The following is a 20,766-nucleotide window of genomic DNA, read 5'->3' on the forward strand; positions in this document are numbered from 1 at the left end:
TGATGTTGTGTCGGGACTGGGCCTGGTTGATCCCTGGAGAATGAGACATCCATCTGTTAAACAATATTCATGTTTCTCACATTCCCACTCCTCGTTCTCTAGGATCGACCTGGCTCTTCTTTCGAGAGATCTGACTCCTGGGGTTCGGGATTGCAAATATGAGACTAGGGGTATATCAGATCACTCCCCTTTAACACTGATCCTGGATTTTAATTACTCTAGAGGCCAGGCAGTGTGGAAGTTTAATCCGTTTTGGCTAGTACATATGGGAGATGGCTCCGATTTGATGGCTGCGTGGCGGGAATTTTTCGAGATAAATAAGGCTGGGCAGCCTATCTCTAACTTATGGGACACGTTTAAGGCCTTTTTGCGGGGAACCCTAATTAAACGAGTAGCTAATTTAAAAAACTTCTTCAGGCACCGGGAGTCCGAACTGGAGACCCTAAGTGTTGCTGCAGAAGCACAATATTTGCAAGATTGTTTAGATAGTTCCAAATCTGCATGGTTGTCAGCTCAGGGGGAGTGGAGGGAATATCTAATGGAAAAGACTCAGCATAGACTCCTCTTCTCCTCTCACGCCTTTTACGCCTCCGGGGATAGGCCGGGATCATATCTAGCCTCCCTGGCACGGGGTGAGAGTTCCTCTAATACTGTGGTTGAAATTGAGGCCTCAGACGGTACCACTCTATCGCAGACCCCACAGATTGCGTCGGAATTCGTGTCGTATTATAGGCGATTATACAGTTCTAAACTAGAATGTACCCCGATGCAATTAGACGAATATCTACAGACTATACAGCTCCCCTTGCTGACCTGTGAGGCGCATGACTTCCTCGAGGCACCTATCTCGCCAGAGGAGATTGTGGCTGCGATCAATGCTGCCCCCAATGGGAAGGCTTCGGGGCTAGATGGCATACCGTCTGAGCTATATAAACGACATTTGGATTTTTTTGTCCCCCAACTACTTGAGTTATACAATCAGATATTCACACAGGAATCCCTCCCATTATCTATGGCAGAGGCGTTGATTGTTGTCCTTCCGAAGCCCGATAAGGACCATAGGAAGGTTGATTCTTATAGACCTATCTCCCTTCTGCCGACCGACATTAAAATACTGGCCAAAGTCCTGGCATGTAGATTAAATCAGGTCATTACGCAGCTCATACACCCAGATCAGACAGGGTTTATGCCCAATAAATCAACCTCCATTAACCTTAGACGATTATTTACCCATCTCCAGGTCTCCCGTGAGGCTCCCTCCTCCATAGTAGTATCATTGGACGCCGCTAAGGCCTTTGACTCCGTGGAATGGGAGTATTTGTGGAGGGTCATGCACAAGTTTGGTATAGGCCCTAGCTTCATCAAATTCGTCAGATTGATGTACTCCTCTCCCCTGGCTAGGGTGGCAGTGAACGGTTTTGTATCACACTCCTTTCCATTGTCTAGAGGTACTCGTCAGGGATGCCCATTGTCCCCTACCCTGTTTGCTATGGCCATTGAACCCCTTGCATGTCTTCTGCGAGCGAACCCTGAGATTTTTGGATACACTGTGGGCACCAGGGAGGAGAAAATAGCTCTATATGCCGATGACATCCTGCTATTTGTGGATCGCTATGCTGAGTCTATGCCTAAGATTTTAGATATTATTAATCAATTCGGATGCTACTCCGGGCTCCTGATCAACTGGGAGAAATCCTACATTATCCCACTCCAGGGCGAGGTCCCCGCCTCCCCATTGGTTGATCTCCCACTAAGATGGGTGAATTCCTTTAAATATCTGGGCATTTGGGTATCTAACGACCCTCATAAATTTACTTCCCTTAATATTACACCACAAATATCTTATCTTCGCAATAAAGTGAAGGTCTGGGGGAAACTGCCTTTGACAGTTACAGGGAGGGTTAATATGGTGAAAATGGTTTTTCAACCCAAACTCCTGTATATTCTACAACAATCCCCAGTATACATCCCCCAGAAAACTTTCAAACAGATAGATGGGTTGCTGTCCTCCTTGGTCTGGGCTAGTAAACGGGCACGGTTGGCACTTAATACTCTGACCAGGCCCAAAACCACAGGGGGGCTGGCTCTTCCCAACTTTCGTTTTTATTACTTCGCAGCACAATTAGCACATCTATGGGAATGGGTTAATGAGTCCGACATTTCAAGTCTGCACTCGCAGTTGGTAATGCAGGAGTACCCAGGTGGTTCCCCATTGAGACTGCTTCTCTGTGGAAGCGTCAAAATGTCGACACTACCACTCATAAAAAAATATATTACAGTTTGGAGGCTGGCGCACCGGATATTGCAAGGACAGGGCATTGATCCCGACACTCCACTGGACAATAAATATGGATTGCCGGAGTTGTGTCAGCTTCAGGTCAGGGAGGTGTGGGAACCATGGGGAGTAATTTCACTGGGACACTTATACACTGATGGGTTTTTTAGATCCTTCCAGCAGATTCAACAGGAATTTAACGTCCCCTCTGCGTATTTTTTTCGCTTCCTCCAATTGCGACATGCTATGTCCGCCCAATTCCCCGATGGCCCGCCGGCGCTTGCTGATTCCCCGGTTAAACTGCTGCTGCAGACGTTGGGATCCGGTCATTTAGTCTCCAAAATATACGGCCGTCTACTTCAAATGCATCATATAGACCCCCTTAGCTCCCTCAAGACCAAGTGGGAGTCTGATCTAGGTCCAGTGTCGGATGATATATGGGAGGGTGCTATGGGATCGTGCCGGCTTTCAACAGCATCTGTCCGATATCAACAGATTCAGTTGTACGTGTTACACAGGGTATATATGTCCCCTCTGAGACTGTCACATATAGGGGGATCCCACAGCTCAAAATGTCCCAAATGTGGCAGTCTGGGAGCAGACTTTTGGCATATGATATGGCTCTGTCCCTTGGTGTCGATTTTTTGGGAAGAGGTCATACATGCTATAGTTGATACCGGTATCCCCTCTACCGTACTTACACCTATATCTTGTATATTAGCAACGATAGATGAGGAAGTTCTAGATCCGCCCAGTCGACGCTATGTTGTCAACCTCTGTGCTTTGGCCAAGGTATGCGTAGCCAGATTGTGGATGGCTAATGAAGCCCCAACACCACAATCTTGGATTGCTCTGGTCAATGCCTCTGTCATACATGAAAAATTTGTATATCTGGCCAGGAATGCGGAGAAAAAGTTTATTGCTATATGGGGAAAATGGTTGAGTTCTCGCTATTCTGCTTCACGGATGAATACCGCTGAGCCCTAGATCCATTTAACTAACTGATGTGGGGGGTTTATGTGGGGGGTCTCTGGGGTGGTTGGCCCATGGTCAGCCGGGTTCAAATGCATGATACTGCCGGGATAAAGTATACTATGATGTGTGTACAATATATAGTAAATCTGGGTCATCAATGCTCTTGCTGTATATAACTTTGAATGGGTATATAACACCACGTCACACTCTGCTCTTTCTGTATCATCGTAAGCTTGTTGTTGAATGTATTATCTTTTTGTTTGTTTCATTGCTTTATTTATCAGATATATGCTTGTTGTGTTTTGCTTTAGGCAATGTCTGAATGCTAAAGTACTGTAAAAACCAATAAAAACTTATTGAATTCAAAAAGTCTACCATGTGAATTTGTTGAAGCCTTGGAAAGTGCCAGTCATCCCTCTTTAGTGGCCATGAAAACCCCAGAATGTCAGGTGCCTACTGAAGTAACTTTGAGTCCTAGCCAGAAACAAGAAGTGGTAAACTTAGTAGCACAGTACCAGGTTGTGTTCTCTGCCCTCCTGGGGAAAACTCAAATCATACAGCATGACAATGTTACTCCACCCGGGGGGGTGATAAAGCAAAGGCCATATTGTATATCTGAGGCCCAACAGGCAGCAGTAAAACGGGAACTGGAAGTGATGCGGCGCTTGAGGGTCATAGAGTAGTCAAACAGTGAATGGAATAATCCCATTTTTTTTTAAAACCCAAGCCTTTTGGAGCTTTGAGATTCTGTAATGACTTCAGAAAGTTAAATAAAGTTCCTTGGTTTGATTCCTATCCTATGCCCTGGGTTGATGAACTGGTAGAAACTTAGCAATAAGCCAGTATCTAACTATGCTAGATTTACTGAAGGGGTACTGGCAAATTCCTCTGATGGAAGCCGCCAAAGCAACAACAGCCTTCTCTACCACAGTGGGTTAGTTCCAGTCGAACCTTCCAAAGGTGGATGCAGTGTTACAGTCTCTACAGGCACAAGGGTTCACAGCTAACCTGGAGAAGTGTGCCATCATATCTGTGGAGGCAAAGTATCTGGGGTATATTGTATGCCAAGGGTAAGTTAAACCTCAACCCAGCAAGGTGGAAGCAATCTTCACATGGCCTAAGCTAAAATGTATGTCGCAACTCAGGATATTCTTTGGTCTGGTGGGCTATTATCGTAGGTTCAGGGGTGGAACTTGCAGCGGTGCAACCGGTGCAATGCACCAGGGCCCCTCCACGATGAAGGGGCCCACAGCCGGAGGCACTACAATGAGTCAGACTGACTCATTACATGCCATCTGCAAGCCGCCGGTTCCCCTAAACAGAATGAGGCTGAGCTGGTGTGCAGAGCTGCAGTCTGGCCAGAGGGGGAGGAGGATGCAGTGGAGAAGTCTGGAGAAGGAGAAGGGGCCATCTTCCCCTCTCATTCACGGGCAGCCCAGCTGTTTCTTTTTGCTACCGGAGCCGGAGCATCACGTGACCATGCGGCTAAACTGTAGAGTATCTGAGGTAGTGCAGCAGCATTCCTTGTAAGGCGGTCAGGTAGCTGTGTGTTTATTTTTATTTTATTATACATTTTTCTAATTGTACATTTCATCCTGCAAACTCAGAATCGCGGACCTCGAAGAGGCGGAGCCTACATTGAGGGGGCGGAGATTGGTAGGTGGTGGGCGGGGTTGTTACAGTAAGCTGGTCTCTCTGCAAATAGTAATGGTGACTGTGCAGTGACATATAACATACAGCACAGCATAGAGTGACCCCACTAAGGCAGCCAGGCACAGGGTCATGTGTTGTCACCCAGGGTGCATGTGCTGCTGCTGGCTGCATGATGCATAGTGTGGACATCTGTCTCCATGGGCCTTGTGTATCCTTGTACAAAGGAATTGTCCCATCTTTATACAGTGAGAAGTCTCCCGAGTTTTTGTGGGAGTTGGATACAATTGGCCGACAGTTATCATATTGATATTCATTATGTCGACATGAAGAACTGTCAACAAACAGTCCCTTGTGATCTAGCAGTTTCGTACTTTATACCGGTGACAGCAGTGCCTTTTTCTGGATCACATTGCATTGGCGATGTCTCAGCAGTGTTCTGGTGAGTATTTTCCCCATTATCCCTAATCCCTAAACCTTCCCCTAGTAGCTAACCTTAACCTTTTCCCCTCCCCACAGCCTAACCCTAGCCACCACCCCAGTGCCTCACCCCACCCCCAGCAGCCTAACCCTAAAACTTTACCGTAGTGCCTACTATATTGGCGTTACGTGTAAAAGGAGCTCTACTGTGTGGCGTAATGTGTATAAGGAGCTCTACTGTGTGGCGTAACCTGTATAAGGGGTATTACTGTGTGGTGTAACATCTATAAGAAGCACCACTGTGTGGCATAACGTGTATAAGGAGCACTATTGTGTGGCGTAAAGTGTATAAGGACCATTACTGTGTGTTGTAACGTGTATAAGGAGCTCTACTGTGTTGCGTAACATGTATAAGGAGCAGTACTGGGTGGAGTAACGTGTATCAGGAGCACTACTGTGTGGTATAACGTATACTAAGAATACTACTGTGTGGCGTAACATGTATAAGAGGCACTACTGTGTGTTGTAATGTGTATAAGGAGCACTACTGTGTGGTGTAACGTGTAGAAGGAGCTCTACTATGTGGCATAATGCGTATAAGAAGCAGTACTGTGTGGCATAACGTGTTTCAGGAGCACTACTGTGTAGCGTAACGTATATAAGGAGTACTACTGTTCAGTGTAATGTAATGTAAATCGGTGTAATGTAACAAGGTTGCAATACTGTGTGGCATCATTTGAATTGGTGGTACTATTGTGTGCCCACACCCCTTTTCAATGAGACCATGCCCTATTTTTTGACACACGTTTTGGATCTTGGGGGGGCTGGGGATACGCATTTTGTTGCACCTGGGCCCACCATGGTCTTGTTTCGCCACTGCGTAGGTTCATGCGCGAATTTGCCACAAGGCAGCATCATTCACTGAATGTCTGAGGAAACAGTCCTCAGACAAGATCTAATCACAGATGTGCTAAATGTAGCACATCTACAATCATGTACTGACATGCGGGTGGATGCCCAGCACAGGGCTAGTTCGCCCCGCATGACTGGCCCTAGCCCCCCCCCCTCGCACAGGTACAAAACCATTGCACGGTGTCGATTTTGTACCTGATTAGTAGCTCCCTGCCAGCGAAGCTCCTGCACGCTGGCAGTCCGCTACTCGCCACATCCCGGGTCGCAGAGGCTGTGTGTAACACCACTCAGCTGCCTCGGGCCGCCCCCCCCACGGTCCAGACAGGCCTCCGTTGTCCGGACCGTGGTTCTAAAGCCGGTGGCATGCCCCTTCCCACCACGTGACCGCCTCGATCGAAGCCCTGAGATGCGGATAGAATCTCACTGGGCTCCCGGAGTGCGCACTCCACAAAGTAATTCAGACTGTGATCGTTACCGCTGCAGTGATGCAGTCTGAATTACCCCCTAGGCCCGCAGACACTACTTTGCAGAATTTAAGAAAAGCTTTGTGCGCAGAGCCTGTATTGCAGGCTCCTGATTTCAGGGGTAAAATTTGTGGCCCAAGACTAGTTAACCCTTGCAAAACTACAGCTACTTATTCAAAATGGTAAAATATGGTGTGTGTGCCCACTTTGCCAGTGTATTTCATGCCTAAAACAGCGTTGGGCCAGGCAAAATACAAGTGGGTCATATGTAAGGGAACCTACTCTGTTGATTTCCGGTGTCAAATTTGTTACCCAAGACTCATTAACCCTTGCAAAACTGAATGATCTGAATAAGAAGCTGGAGTTCGAATAAGAAGTGAATAAGAAGCTGGCCGAATAAGAAGCTAACTTCAGCATCGTCTCCTGGCCCCCTAATGTTGGCCCACGAGGGAAAACCTTCTATCAACTACACTTTTCCCAGGGAATTGGAAACATGATGTCCTAGAGGTCCAGTCAGTTAGGAGCGAGTTGGGTCCTGCGAGACATATCCCGGCAAATTCCATTTGCAATTCAATTCCAGCTTTGTCTCGTGTTTTCCCACCAGATTTGCGGGGCTCGTTTTGTGCGCACCCCCTGGACAGGTGATTGGGTAGGGAAAACATTTATTTTAAGGTAAAACTATAAAGATGCAGTGCAGAATCTCTGGTACACCCCTTCCAATGACTTCTTATGTACTTCAATAGGTTTAAAATTAAATAGTATAATCTGGGCAATGAAAACGGGTGTGGTTCATCAAATCGACAGTATCTAGGTCGACAATGTTTAGGTCGACCACTATAGGTCGACAGTCACTAGGTCGACATGGATGGAAGGTCGACAGGGTTTCTAGGTCGACATGTGCTAGGTCAACAGGTCTAAAGGTCGACATGAGGATTTTTATTTTTTTGGGTGTCGTTTTCTTCGTAGAGTGACCGGGATCCCAAATTAGTGCACCGCGTCCCCTCGCATGCTTCGGGCATGGTGCCTTCGCTCCGCTACTGCTTCGCTCGGCACAGATTACCGTTCCAATCGTAGTCCACGTGGATCGTTAAGTATGAAAAAATTCAAAAAAAGAAAAAAAATGTGAAAAACTCATGTCGACCTTTAGACCTGTCGACCTAGCACATGTCGACCTAGAAACCCCGTCGACCTTCCATCCATGTCGACCTAGTGACTGTCGACCTATAGTGGTCGACCTAAACATTGTCGACCTAGACAGTGTCGATCTTCAGACCGGATCCCAATGAAAACACATGGCAGTTTCCAGGTGATTGTCTATAAAAAGCAGAAAATGAATGTAGCGATGTGGGACAGGTACGTGTAGGTATAGATGATGTGGGAGATAGGTACGTGGAGGTATAGATGATGTGGGACAGGTACATGGAGGTATAATGATGTGGGAGATAGGTACGTGGAGGTATAGATGATGTGGGACAGGTACATGGAGGTATAGATGATGCGGGACAGGTACGTTGGAGGTATAGAGGATGTGGGAAAGGTACGTGTAGGTATAGATGATGTGGGAGATAGATAGGTACGTGGAGGTATAGAGGATGTGGGACAGGTACGTGGAGGTATAGAGGATGTGGGACAGGTACGTGGAGGTATAGATAATGTGGGACAGGTACGTGGAGGTATAGATGATGTGGGACAGGTATGTGGAGGTATAGATGATGTGGGACAGGTATGTGGAGGTATAGATGATGTTGGACAGGTATGTGGAGGTATAGATGGTATGGGACAGGTACGTGGAGGTATAGATGATGCGGGACAGGTTAGTGGAGGTATAGATGATGCGGGACAGGTACGTTGGAGGTATAGATGATGTGGGACAGGTATGTGGAGGTATAGATGATGTTGGACAGGTATGTGGAGGTATAGATGGTATGGGACAGGTACGTGGAGGTATAGATGATGCGGGACAGGTAAGTGGAGGTATAGATGATGCGGGACAGGTACGTTGGAGGTATAGATGATGCGGGACAGGTACGTTGGAGGTATAGATGATGTGGGACAGGTATGTGGAGATGTTGCATTAATGGGAAAGGGACCCATGAACTTGCAGATGGAAGCTATGCGTTTTTTCCCCAACATTTTACAAACTTGGATAAAAACACTGAAACATCATGAAACACATTTTATGTGCACCACACACACAACAAAATTGTAAAGACTCTCATTTGCTGGAAAACGTTTGCTACCATTGAATTTTACAAAATATGAAAATCACCCATTTGACACCTTTTAAGAACTTCCAATACTTTCCTTATGGCTACTAACAGCCTTCTATATGGCCTGCTATCTCCATTGCCAGTTTTTTAGGTTCCAGGATGACATCCCCACTTTTTCATGCATTTCTCCCAGGTCGCTGTTTGTAGAAAAACAGCTGCGGCTCCCTCCCCTTCACGTACCCGGGTGAGATGCGGCTGGAATATGACTGGAGGCGCAGCTTCACTATGGGCCTAATTCAGATGTGGTTGGAGTTGCTGACACTTCCTTGGAAGCAGCAGTGATAGCGCTGCATGGTGACGCAGCAGGAGGCGCCTATTACACGCAGTATTTCACAGTCTGAAAATCACAGTGTGTCACCATCCTGACTGTATTTCTTATGTTCTGTGACTTACCTCTGCATATTCTGCAAACATGCATCTGCTTCACATACTAACTGCAGTCTTGATTACTTACTGATTAGCATCCGAGTAGGAATACCTCTGTGTGAGTAATTGCCAAGATCCAGTGTTCAGCAACTGAGCTCTCTGTTCATCACACTCAGCTGGCAGTAAAGGCCCTCATTCCGAGTTGTTCGCTCGTTCTTTTTCATCGCATCGCAGTGAAAATCCGCTTAGTACGCATGCGCAAAGTTCGCACTGCGACTGCGCCAAGTAACTTTACTATGAAGAAAGTATTTTTACTCACGGCTTTTTCTTCGCTCCGGCGATCGTAATGTGATTGACAGGAAATGGGTGTTACTGGGCGGAAACACGGCGTTTCAGGGGCGTGTGGCTGAAAACGCTACCGTTTCCGGAAAAAACGCAGGAGTGGCCGGAGAAACGGTGGGAGTGCCTGGGCGAACGCTGGGTGTGTTTGTGACGTCAACCAGGAACGACAAGCACTGAACTGATCGCACAGGCAGAGTAAGTCTGGAGCTACTCTGAAACTGCTAAGTAGTTAGTAATCGCAATATTGCGAATACATCGGTCGCAATTTTAAGAAGCTAAGATTCACTCCCAGTAGGCGGCGGCTTAGCGTGTGTAACTCTGCTAAATTCGCCTTGCGACCGATCAACTCGGAATGAGGGCCAAAGTCTGTACATGCTGTTCCTGCATAGCTCTCTCAGCAAAATGTGGATAAATTCTAAGTGTATCTATTCGTATTGTCTGCTTCCTAGTGTTTGGGCCTACTAGGCCTCACTCCACGGTTGGTTCTAAATCGGAGTGGGAGAAGGGACCTTCTGACGTCACTAGGGGAGGAGACACGTCACCAGGGGGAGGAGCTACAGCCGAACAGGGTACCCGAAAATAACGCTCGCCACGCTTCGGGCTGGGTGGCTCGCTTCGCTCGCCACCTGATTACTAAAGGTAATAGTTGGTGGCGTGGATAGTAGAGGACCTATCCTACTGGCCTAGCTCCTCCCCCTTGTGTCATGGCTCCTCCCCCTGATGTAAAAGGTCCCTTAGGCCACTTGAATCTAGCATCTACCCTCACTCCACATCAGAGCCTAAGCCTGGCGTACTGTGACAAGTCCAGATCACCTGACTGCAACACAGCCAATCATGTGACTGTCTGAACTTCCCTGCACCGCACCACCTGATTCCATTCAGCCTATCCCAGTTAACCCAGGGGTTTATCTTCCAGCCTCTGGCTCTCAGAAATCGTCAGTGCTATGGTTGTCTCTGCATTCTGTGGTTATTTCTGCTTGCTGTCTCCAGGTATACCAGCTCCTGTGATCTTGCTCCACTTAAAGAGACCTGCACCAGTCACCATCCTGCAGTGCCGCCTGACTCCAGTTACTAGCGGTGTCCCAACATCGGCCTCTGCTACCATCGGTGTCCCAACTCGGCCTCTGCTACCATCGGTGTCCCAACTCCGGCCTCTGCTACCATCGGTGTCCCAACATCGACCTCTGCTACCATCGGTGTCCCAACATCGACCTCTGCTACCATTGGTGTCCCAACATCGACCTCTGCTACCATCGGTGTCCTAACATCAACCTCTGGTACCATCGGTGTGTTACAATCAAGCTCCCATCATCTGTGCCAGTTCCTCTCAGCATTCTCAGCAGTCCGTCCAGCTCTCAGCCTACCTTGGTGCTCTGCCATCGACTCCCACTTCTAGTGTTTCTTCTCCTGGTCAGTATCGGTTCATCTCTTCAGCACAGTGCTTAGCTGTTTTGCATCTGTGAACTATACCATCATTGTGTCTTCCAAGACTGTACCATATTGATGCCATACCATGCCTAACAGTATACTTCATTACCACCATATCTGAGGAACTATACTGCATTGAGTACACTGATTATTGCCTGATGAGAACTGTGACATATATCATCTGCCGTTGTGATTACCTGAACTGTGTGTACAATAAAAGAGCTTAAACTTTTACTCCTCTGTCATTCTGGTCACGCCTTCAGGCATTTGTTCTGAAGTACCTTGCATGTCCAGGAGTCTCATACTACCTCCAAGGTTTATATACACGTCTGCCCCTACGCCTGAGGCTTCTCCAGGTCAGCCTCAACCCTCAGGCATGACAGTGTCTCTGTTCCCCCAGATAGTGAGACACTGAGTAAAGCCCTGACACACCTTATATCAGCCTCCTACAGGTGCAGGTACTAATTAGCTTGATCTCAGACTGAAGACCAGAAATTGGCCTAATGGACGGAGCCTGCCCTCACTTTCCATCCATAACCTCAGGACCTTTAACCAACTTTTACTAAAGCCCACACATCGATCGAGTCTGTTTTGCAATCAGACATTTTCCTGTTTTTTTTTTAAACATATAGCTCAGAAACCTGGGACAAACGGGTTCACTACGATATGCCGGCGGTCGGGCTCCCGGCGACCTGCATACCGGCGCCGGGAGCCCGACCGCCGGCTTACCGACAGTGTGGCGAGCGCAAATGAGCCCCTTACGGGCTCGCTGCGCTCGCCACGCTACGGGCACGGTGGCCCCCAAGGGGGAGAATAAGTGTCGGTATGCCGGCTGTCGGGCTCCCGGCGGCGGTATGCTGGTCGCCGGGAGCCCGACCGCCGGCATACTGAAGACCACCCGGGACAAACATATCTCCCGTATACAACGTTACCAGTGCTTTTATCACATCTTCTATTAGGAAACGTCATCTACAGATGGTGTTTCCTACCGAGTCCAAGCTCCAGGAATGTATCGCATTACAGAGCTTGGTGCATATTGGAATGCGGACAAAACTCAGAAAACAAAATTTTTTGGAGGTTTGGACGCATTTTTGATGTTAGCACATCCCGCACATAATCTCATTAGTACCTGGAGGAATTATTGGCCCTCGTTATGGTTCTTTATATCAGTATTTGCTCTGTGGCCATTTTGTGTATTATGTGGCTGTCACCAATTCTTTTTGATCCCTTACCCCTCACCTGCCCCTCAATAAATGTGCCCAGGTGACTTTTACCAAAGTGTTGTGTGTGTGTGTGTGCGTGTGTGTGTGTGTGTGTGTGTGTGTGTGTGTGTGTGTGTGTGTGTGTGTGTGTTGTCCTGGAGTAGGTCTGTGTGGGTCCAAGGGGTCACTCATGTCGGCATCTGAAGGAAGATTCCCTTATCCACATCAACTTACGACAGGAGACTTGGGTGAGACTGAGAGGAAGGGAGTCACAGGCGTATCTAGAGAGGAGGGGACTCATGTGCAGTATCCGTGTGTGGGCCCCCTCCTCCCCAGTCCCATAGCCGGCAGCAGCGGCGCTGTTTGCGCTCTGAGTGAGCACAAGAGACTCTGGCACAGTGCAAGCGCAGGCCTCTGAAAAATGGTGCGGCGGCCATTTTTTCGGAGACATGCGCATGCGCTGTAGACTCTGGCACTGTGCCAGAGTATCTAGTGCTCTCTCAGAGCGCAAAAAGCGCCGCCGACAACAGGGCTCGGGAGAGAAGGGGGTCCACACACGGACACCGATGGATGCCGGAAAGGTAAGTATAGAAGAAATGGGTGCACACACTGCACCCATTATAGATATGCCACTGGAGTGAGTACACAACCGCGGTACCCTCTCCTGAGCTGAGGAAAGGGGTGTCACACCTATCTGTTTGGTGTTGTGTTCACACCATGATGGGCATGGCCACTTTCCACAAGGAGATTCCGCCAACCCGCTTCCCTTCACCATGTTTCTCTATTAGGTCGTCTGTAGGAAGGTTCATGTGAGCATTCTGGGCCTAAGCCGGACGCTTTCCCATCCCATAGGCTAATGCGAGTGTCCGCCCATCTACACCAGTTACCTGTGCGCCTGCATGCGGATGATCCGGCCGCCCACTGATTGTCCGTCTGCAGCTGCAGCCAGCATAATTAGTATCGGGACTTACACCCAGTCATCCCATCTCTGTCTGTACGCTCCAGAAAACCACGTACGTCGGCATGCATGTCCATGGAGAACGATCTGATCCATGTGATCGCACGGTAAATGTCCAGGTGCCAGTCTGCATGCATGTATGTGGCACTGCCAGGAAATGGTTCTGATCGGGCGTGGTAAAGGAGCTCTACAATGTCTAGGTCGACACTGACAAAGGGTCGACACATAAAAAGGTCGACTTGGAAAATAATCGACACAAAAAAAAGGTCAACACAACATTTTTTTTTTGGGGTGGGGTCGTTTTCACCGTCAGAGCACAGGGAACCCTAATAAGTGTACCGCGCCCCCTGGCATGGTTATTATTCCCAATCGTAGACCACGTGGATGGTAAAGAATGAAAAAGATGTACAAAATGCAAAAAAAACCCTTAAAAAGATGCGTCGACCATATGTGTGTCAACCGTTACCATATCGACCATTTGAGCTTATCGATCTAATGCATGTCAGCCTTTTGTCAGTGTTGACCTAATGACCGTTGACCGAGACATTGTCTGTCTAAACATTGGAACCCAATCTGATCCCTGTGATCACTGATCGCATGGTGACTGCACAGTTGCCACCCAGACACACTCGTTTCATGCCAACGGCGAGATGTACTATGCATCGCAGTGTGAGTGCGATACATCCCACCACTTATTGGGTACATACCGATGTTAGTAACGCTGGTATGTAAAGAACAATACAAAAATACCAGCGCTAATTGCTCATGATAAATGCAATGAATTTAAAAACTCTGAAAGGCTTGTATATAAAATTAATTAACATATTTATTATCAGCGTCTAAAATTAATCATAGAAATTACAATAAAATGTATAGTGCCATAATAAAGGCCTGCATATATAAATCATTTGAAATTCCACACTGCTGGCTAGGACACTTGCCCCTGAGGAAGCTGGACTACATGAACCAGCGAAACGCGTTGAGCCTATTGCCTGTTCCTTATCCACCACCCTGCTGGTATTCATTGGTCACTCTTGTGCTAAAGCTTGGACTCCTTATTGCAGCATCCACCCACCTGGATGTTATCCTATTTCTAAGGACAATTCCAAAGGATTCTGCAGTACCTATGAGGTGGACAAAATCTGCATTTGCATCACTGGTAATAACCTCATGAATGCTAATTTATCAGACATCTGCTATTAACCGATTATTGATGGTCATACCCAGTGACTTTAGTCCTGATCTCGAGTGGTTTCCTAGCCAGCAGTGTGGAATTTCAAAGTATTCAAATGATTTATATATACAGGCCTTTATTGTGGTACTATACCTTTTATTGTAATTTCTATGATTCATTTTATATGCTGATAATAAATGTGTTAATTCATTTTCTATACAAGCCTTTCAGAGGTTTTAAATTCATTGCATTTATCATGAGCAATTAGCGCTGGTATTTTTGTATTGTTCTTTGTGTATCTTTTTGGGGAACTTACCACCCCCAACCAGCTGCTATTGATGGCGCACCCCTTTTTTCTCTTTTTTAACGTATTGTCCAACGCTGGTATGTACCCAGGCATGCAATTCCTATAGCAAAGGACAACTCTTCCGATTATTTATTTATTTATTTATTAACAGTTTCTTATATAGCGCAGCATATTCCGTTGCGCTTTACAATTAGAACAACAGTAATAGAACAAAACTGGGTAAAAACAGACAGACATAGAGGTAGGAAGGCCCTGCTCGCAAGCTTACAATCTATAGGGAAATAGGCATAGATACACAAGGATAGATGCTACCTATTGCATAATGGTCCACCAGATTGCTAGGTTCTTAATGGGTTGTATGATGATACCCCACAAAGTTATCCAAGTGTCAGGAGGGTGTGAGACTAAAGAAATACAAGATAAGTGATGTTATGAATACTCTACAGAGGATGTAATTAGATAGGGAAGCACTGAAGATTATGTGGGTGGGTCTGGAATTTGATAGGCTTGTCTGAAGAGGTGAGTTTTCAGGGAACATTTAAAGGTTTGGAGACTAGAGGAGAGTCTTACTGTGCGTGGGAGGGCATTCCACAGAGTGGGTGAAGCCCGGATAAAGTCCTGTAATTTTGAGTGTGAACAAGTAATGCGTGTGGATGAGAGACGTAGATCTTGTGCAGAGCGGAGAGGTCGGGTAGGGAGATATTTTGAGATGAGTGAAGAGATGTATGTTGGTGCAGTTTGGTTAATGGCCTTGTATGTGAGTAAAAGTAGAGCTGTCCCTTGCGATACGTGGACTTCCGGGTTTATGACCTGGGAGTCTTTCTGCCCTCTGGCCACACGGACCTGTGGGCAAACTGAGGGGGTTATTCAGGTTGGATTGCAGACTCTGCTAAAAAGCACAATCTGCAATCCTTTCTTTCGCATGCTGCGACCTCAATTTAATTGCAGTTGCAGCAACTGTGGCTGACACCCGGCCTTCGCAACCAGGCAGGCGGCCCGCCATAATTTTTTCCAACGGAGCGGCTGCGTGTGACATCACACAGCCACCTCCCAAAAATGGAGCCCCCCCCCCCCTTCGTAGCGACCCACACCCACAACGTTGCGTCACCACCTTGCGGACACCTCTGCTTGTCAATCAGGCAGAGGCGTTTGCAGCCAATGCGATCCAATCACATTGGCCGGGCATGTGCGCACAGGACAGAACCTGCGCGTGCGCTTTGGCATCTACGCGGGCAAATTGCGGTCGCGACGCCACCTGAATATTGCCCTGAATCGGCCTTTCAGCCTGTGATAAAGGCAGTTAGACTGCAATAATAATTCCACCTTTATTACCAGCACGATACAGAGAAGCCAGCACACCAACAAGCGTTATAACAGGGACACAGCTGGGAGATACTATACGAATAAAAGCCTGCTCACAAGAGCTGACAATCCATATATAAAAGTGTGTACTTTGTTGTTGCACACAGCTGAAAGTGCTGATACCTGCGTCTGACCTGTTCCGTCTGCTTTATGTCCTTGTAGGCACCTGTTTGGCTTATCCATAGACACATAAAATAGGATTCTGACATCCCAAAGCCTGCAGCCAGAAAAGCTCTTGCTAAGCAGAAATGCAGAATATTCCTTCTGTGTTCATTTAGGGCTGCAGAAGATCCTCCGCCGTCACAGCTGGGCCAGATGCCGCGCTCAGCACCGACTTAATAAAACGCTTCCCCAAGGAGGGATAATCATTTGGCAGGAACCTGGATGTGCCCGGGGCTGTCTGTCGGAATTAGCTTCAACCCCGCTAGGTCCATGTACTCCACGGCCTGCTGTAATTGCTCCTGCAGCATTCTCCCCCTGCAACAGCGGCTTTGTTGTGTAAGTGGCATAATTAGTCTGGCACCCATGCATAAAACACTTGGATGGCAGAGTGCACGTGTGCGGGCGTATGCCGCCGCCGCCGGTATGCCAGCGGTAAAAAGGTCAGAGTGATATTTTTTGCATGTGTTTGCAGAGGGATGGAGAGATTATGCGGGGTTTGATATTCGGTGTCGGTGAGATTACAGCAAGACAGGTTCTGATTGTGGGTACAGATCACATGTGCATTGCTATTTGCAGTTAGCGCAATCTACCACTGACCAGTAGGGGGCAGCAGCGGCAGCAGTTTATTATCCCAGCCAAATTTAGCAATTATCATTATTAACAACATACAGGATTATGTGGGTGTTCAGTGAACTATATAGACAGATACATACAATAAACACACAGGACGGTATCCAGTTAGAGGAGATAAAAGATTGCATGAAAAAAACCCTGAAGTTTTTCGCAAGTTTTCCGATGTTTCACCAATGTTTTTTTTACAGGGTTTCCAATTAGGATCACCCGTAAAGTAACAGATTTCCTGTTTATGGGGTTAGGTTTAGGTGTCGGGGTTAGCAGGGGCGTTTTAACAGAGGAGGGGGCTCATGTACAGACTCTGTGCCAGGTCTCCGAAAACATGGCGCGCACCATGTTCCAGAGAATAATCACTACTGCGCATGCGTGGCACCCATTTTGCCAGTGATTTTTACCGCGGCTTCAGCGCCGACATGGGAGTCCGGAAAGGTAAGTAATAGAGCATGGGTGCAGTGCGTGTGGATTTGTGTCGTCCCCCCCCCCCCCTGGACCCAGGGGTCATAGAATATACTTGCCTACTTTCTAAAAAAGCATTTCAGGGAGACTGTGAAAGTGACACTTATCAGTGCGGGCGTGTACGGCTACATCTGAGAGTCATGTCATAAAAATGACTTACATCCAAATGTAAATGAGCCCCGGCGTTAGTAAGATCTACTTGTTGAAGAAAGGACACTGATATTTTTCAGGATTTGTTTGTGTATTGTGTTTTACAAGAGATTACATATACTGTAAGCGGATGCGAGAAAACTTATTTAAGATGCATGTAGCCATAGGGATCATTGTGCCTTATAACCAATGCAGGGAAATGGCACTGATGAGCTCATTTGAATGTATATATCTCTGATTTATTTATTTGTCCCCAAGAATGAAACAGCTGCATAATGTAAGGTGAAATCAGGGAGATTACATGACTATTCAGGGAGTCAGGGAGATTGCTGCTATTTCAGGGAGTCTCCTGCAGAATGAGGGAGGATAGGCAACTATTCCTTGTACCCATTACAGAAACACCAGTGGGCATTAGGTTTAGTGATGTGCACCGGAAATTTTTCGGGTTTTGTGTTTTGGTTTTGGGTTCGGTTCCGCGGCCGTGTTTTGGATTCGGACGCGTTTTGGCAAAACCTCACCGAAAATTTTTTGTCGGATTCGGGTGTGTTTTGGATTCGGGTGTTTTTTTTTTCAAAAAACCCTAAAAAACAGCTTAAATAATAGAATTTGGGGGTCATTTTGATCCCAAAGTATTATTAACCTCAATAACCATAATTTCCACTCATTTTCAGTCTATTCTGAACACCTCACAAAATTATTTTTAGTCCTAAAATTTGCACCGAGGTCGCTGGATGGCTAAGCTAAGCGACACAAGTGGCCGACACAAACACCTGGCCCATCTAGGAGTGGCACTGCAGTGTCAGACAGGATGGCACTTCAAAAAAATTGTCCCCAAACAGCACATGATGCAAAGAAAAAAAGAGGCGCAATGAGGTAGCTGTGTGACTAAGCTAAGCGACCCAAGTGGCCGACACAAACACCTGGCCCATCTAGGAGTGGCACTGCAGTGCCAGACAGGATGGCACTTCAAAAAAATAGTCCCCAAACAGCACATGATGCAAAGAAAAAAAGAGGCGCAATGAGGTAGCTGTGTGACTAAGCTAAGCGACCCAAGTGGCCGACACAAACACCTGGCCCATCTAGGAGTGGCAGGCAGTGTCAGACAGGATGGCACTTCAAAAAAATAGCCCCCAAACAGCACATGATGCAAAGAAAAATGAAAGAAAAAAGAGGTGCAAGATGGAATTGTCCTTGGGCCCTCCCACCCACCCTTATGTTGTATAAACAGGACATGCACACTTTAACGAACCCATCATTTCAGTGACAGGGTCTGCCACACGACTGTGACTGAAATGACTGGTTGGTTTGGGCCCCCACCAAAAAAGAAGCAATCAATCTCTCCTTGCACAAACTGGCTCTACAGAGGCAAGATGTCCACCTCCTCCTCATCGTCCGATTCATCACCCCTTTCACTGTGTACATCCCCCTCCTCACAGATTCTTAATTCGTCCCCACTGGAATCCACCATCTCAGGTCCCCGTGTACTTTCTGGAGGCAATTGCTGCTGGTGAATGTCTCCACGGAGGAATTGATTATAATTCATTTTAATGAACATCATCTTCTCCACATTTTCTGGAGTGTTTAGCGGCTGCACTAAACACTCTTTCGGAGTACACACTGGAGGGAGGGCAACTTAGGTAGAATAAAGCCAGTTTGTGCAAGGGCCTCCAAATTGCCTCTTTTTCCTGCCAGTATACGTACGGACTGTCTGACGTGCCTACTTGGATGCGGTCACTCATATAATCCTCCACCATTCTTTCAATGGTGAGAGAATCATATGCAGTGACAGTAGACGACATGTCAGTAATCGTTGGCAGGTCCTTCAGTCCAGACCAGATGTCAGCACTCGCTCCAGACTGCCCTGCATCACCGCCAGCGGGTGGGCTCGGAATTCTTGTTGCGGGAGAATGTGAAGGAGGAGCTGTTGACGGGTCACGTTCCGATTGACTTGACAATTTTCTCACCAGCAGGTCTTTGAACCCCTGCAGACTTGTGTCTGCCGGAAAGAGAGATACAACATAGGTTTTAAATCTAGGATCGAGCACGGTGGCCAAAATGTAGTGCTCTGATTTCAACAGATTGACCACCCGTGAATCCTGGTTAAGCGAATTAAGGGCTCCATCCACAAGTCCCACATGCCTAGCGGAATCGCTCTGTTTTAGCTCCTCCTTCAATGTCTCCAGCTTCTTCTGCAAAAGCCTGATGAGGGGAATGACCTGACTCAGGCTGGCAGTGTCTGAACTGACTTCACGTGTGGCAAGTTCAAAGGGTTGCAGAACCTTGCACAACGTTGAAATCATTCTCCACTGCGCTTGAGTCAGGTGCATTCCACCTCCTTTGCCTATATCGTGGCCAGATGTATAGGCATGAATGGCCTTTTGCTGCTCCTCCATCCTCTGAAGCATATAGAGGGTTGAATTCCACCTCGTTACCACCTCTTGCTTCAGATGATGGCAGGGCAGGTTCCGGTATGTTTGGTGGTGCTCCAATCTTCTGTACTCGGTGCCTGAACGCCGAAAGTGGGCCGCAATTATTCGGGCCACCGACAGCATCTCTTGCACGCCCCTGTCGTTTTTTAAATAATTCTGCACCACCAAATTCAAGGTATGTGCAAAACATGGGACGTGCTGGAATTTGCCCAGATGTAATGCACGCACAATATTGCTGGCGTTGTCCGATGTCACAAATCCCCAGGAGAGTCCAATTGGGGTAAGCCATTCTGCGATGATCTTCCTCAGTTGCCGTAAGAGGTTTTCAGCTGTGTGCCTATTCTGGAAAGCGGTGATACAAAGCGTAGCCTGCCTAGGAACGAGTTGGCGTTTGTGAGATGCTGCTACTGGTGCCGCCGCTGCTGTTCTTGCAGCGGGAGGCAATACATCTACCCAGTGGGCTGTCACAGTCATATAGTCCTGAGTCTGCCCTGCTCCACTTGTCCACATGTCCATGGTTAAGTGGACATTGGGTACAACTGCATTTTTTAGGACACTGGTGACTCTTTTTCTGACATCTGTGTACATTTTCGGTATCGCCTGCCTAGAGAAATGGAACCTAGATGGTATTTGGTACCGGGGACACAGTACCTCAATCAAGTCTATAGTTGGCTCTGAATTAACGATGGATACCGGAACCACGTTTCTCACCGCCCAGGCTGCCAAGGCCTCAGTTATCCGCTTTGCAGCAGGATGACTGCTGTGATATTTCATCTTCCTCGCAAAGGACTGTTGTACAGTCAATTGCTTACTGGAAGTAGTACAAGTGGT

General features: G+C 47.4%; 1 protein-coding gene across 2 annotated transcripts in view; it reads right to left on the minus strand.

Annotated features, from left to right (window-relative positions):
• Positions 1-20,766, minus strand: part of PLEKHB1 (pleckstrin homology domain containing B1) — a 210,709-nt gene that overhangs the window by 156,665 nt on the left and 33,278 nt on the right. Inside the window, exon 1 of one of the 2 annotated variants that reach the window (XM_063951186.1) lies at positions 13,192-13,216. The exons of the other annotated variant lie outside the window; for it this stretch is intronic. The gene's annotated coding sequence lies outside the window, so the exon portion shown is untranslated. Of the gene's footprint in view, positions 1-13,191; positions 13,217-20,766 lie in introns of those variants that run through there. 2 annotated transcript variants of the gene reach the window in all.

Source organism: Pseudophryne corroboree, chromosome 2, assembly GCF_028390025.1.
Source record: "Pseudophryne corroboree isolate aPseCor3 chromosome 2, aPseCor3.hap2, whole genome shotgun sequence".
Taxonomy (NCBI): domain Eukaryota; kingdom Metazoa; phylum Chordata; class Amphibia; order Anura; family Myobatrachidae; genus Pseudophryne; species Pseudophryne corroboree.